The sequence below is a fragment of the Aegilops tauschii genome, chromosome 3 (genome assembly GCF_002575655.3).
Source record: "Aegilops tauschii subsp. strangulata cultivar AL8/78 chromosome 3, Aet v6.0, whole genome shotgun sequence".
In the NCBI taxonomy this organism is placed as follows: domain Eukaryota; kingdom Viridiplantae; phylum Streptophyta; class Magnoliopsida; order Poales; family Poaceae; genus Aegilops; species Aegilops tauschii.
In genome coordinates this window covers 116,468,404-116,470,886 of record NC_053037.3, presented here as the reverse complement: position 1 = coordinate 116,470,886, position 2,483 = coordinate 116,468,404, and the positions used below count along the sequence as shown (strand labels likewise).

Sequence of the window (2,483 nt, the reverse complement as noted above, 5' to 3'; positions counted from 1 at the left end):
TGTGAAAAGGTCGTGGAAGGCCACGACCAAAACAAAAGGTCATGGATTCTATGACCTTCTATTTTTGTCGCTTGCTGTTTGCCCAGGCCACGTCGGATCCGACGTGGCAAGCTGACGTGGCAAAATTGCGACCAAATGAAAAGGTCATTACTTAGATTCAGCCCCGTCCAGTTCGATGTATATCTGGGCCGATCCCAGTTATTCAGCCCATTTAATATATTATTTTCTGTTAATTTTTGTTAGCTACATGGGCCTGGCCCAACAATTCGGCCTTTTTATATTCTAGGTCATGGCCTTTTAATATTCAATTTCTTATTATTTTCGCCCTTCTCTAACGTGTTTTTTCCATTAAATAAATAGCTCCAGTCCAACTTTGTTTGGGCCATGGCCAATTCAGGCCCAGTACTATTTTCTGTCATATTCAACCCATATGAAGTAGCATGTACACAATTTTCATAATCTTCATGTCATTTAAAGCAGCATGTACACAGAGAATACAACATTTAATTACACAGGAATACATCATCTACACAATTTGCCTTAACTTACTACTACATCACATTGTTCCAACTCATATTAGCACATCTGATGTGCTCTAGAGGCGACAACTTGCCTTCCTATAAGAACACTCCAATTCTATCTACTCACCCCCATTCACATGCAACATAAGAAGCTAGTGTAGAATGCCATCTTAACCACATCCGCAGCACCATAAACTGCTGTAGAGTGAGAAGCTTCAGCAAGGAGGCATAGGCTCCACCCTTGCGTCCGGTGGCACCTGCAGGGAGGGAAAGAGACTGAGAAGCAAGCAAATAAAACACTGAAGTTCAGGGCAACCAAGCTCATGGTAGTGATCAACCAAGCAAGCAAATAAAGCAGCTAGTAAAAAGCAAATTAGTTGCTCACAGCAAAAGGCGGATAAATCAGTTGCCATCTCATAGCAAAAGGTGGATATATCAGCTGCCATCTCACAGCAAAAGGCAAATTAGCTATGCAAGGGACATAACAGAAAATGTATTTAAAGATCACAATATAATGGCTCAATGCCTGAAGCTTTTTCGCTTACGATAGGAGATTATACAAAAAAGAATACAAGATTCCTCTGAACAGGAGCAGAGCAGGTATAGAGCACCTATGTTAATGTTGCCCATACAATTTATTTAGCTCTTAGGTTCATATTAAATTCAAATAATCTGGGACAGTTCAACAAACAAAAATGTGAAGCAAATAGCATCTTCAGTTCAGCAACAGGTTCTACATACAGTAAGAGCAGCCCCGGAAGGCAAAAACAGTGAGCAAAAACCAAATGAGTTGCTTTAACTCTAACTAGTTGGTAACAAATTGACATAATCTCGGACAGTTCAACATATCAAAATGTGAAGCTAACATCATATGCTCAGCTGACAAATGATGCATATGTAACTCCTCTACATTATACAGTACCACACTAACAGAACTACATCTCTAGACACAAGAACAAAGCGGTACGTTGATGACATGCTAGGCATCAGTTTTAAAAAGCTCGATTTTAGATCATCAACAACCAGAAAGCCTCAGCGGTCTAAATGTTCAGCACACCATCATCAGATCACCGACGAGCAGGACCCGATACGACCCATACACAACAACTAGGAAAAAAATGGGATCAAGCAGAGAGGGAGGTGGGTACCTTCTGGTTGACAAGGTCGAACGCCCTCTTGTGCACCCGCATCTCAAACCGATCCCAGGTGTTGGTACCTATTTTACCAAAACAGGATAACATAGTTACACTCTGTTTACTTTCAAATCATCATAAGAAACTATAGCACAGCAAGAGTATCAGATGACTGATTTGTGATGGGCTGAGTATCAGGTTTAAATAGCTCGATTTTGAAACATCAAATGTATCAGAATAATCATATGAATCATCATTTGCTCAGCCCATCTACCAAGTGCAACTACTTCATCATTCTAGGTAAATTAAGATGTTAAATGACTATAACTAGTAGTATGCTACAATCATATGGTACTGGTTAAAAATGTGACCAGAGGACTACACTTGAACACATCACTTGCAATGCCTATTGGAAGGAGCAAGTGTATAGAAGAAAACAAACATTAGACAGGCTGGCCATCAGTCTTAAAAACCTCAATTTTGTATTCCTCAAAGAGAATCTCAGGAATATGTTGTTGTAGCATCATCTGACCAGCCAATCCATCATTAACACACGTGCACACACAGAGCAGAGAACGATTTGAAAATCAAGTGCAAGAATTGCTGCAACACATACAACTAGCATGTTACGGTTGTGGGTGATGGGGAAAATGCATGTGAAGTGCATAAATCACAGAGGGGTGTGTACAATACACACCATCTTTGACAGCAAGCAAAACAGACAGGAATAGAGCATGTCAACTACTGTAAAGCACAATCACTAGCATGGTGGTGAGAGAAGTTTCCAGACGCCAACCATTCTTCTTGCATGTCAAGTACAGTTACTGCT

General features: G+C 40.4%; 2 non-coding genes across 2 annotated transcripts; both read right to left on the bottom strand.

The window, feature by feature from the left end:
• Nucleotides 1-1,842: 1,842 nt before the first annotated feature.
• On the bottom strand, nucleotides 1,843-1,917 carry LOC120962171 (small nucleolar RNA SNORD36). The gene has a single exon (XR_005753019.1). It is a non-coding gene; the product is annotated as a small nucleolar RNA SNORD36 (small nucleolar RNA).
• Nucleotides 1,918-2,107: 190 nt separating this feature from the next.
• Nucleotides 2,108-2,187, bottom strand: LOC120962168 (small nucleolar RNA SNORD36). Its single transcript, XR_005753017.1, has one exon. It is a non-coding gene; the product is annotated as a small nucleolar RNA SNORD36 (small nucleolar RNA).
• Nucleotides 2,188-2,483: the final 296 nt, after the last annotated feature.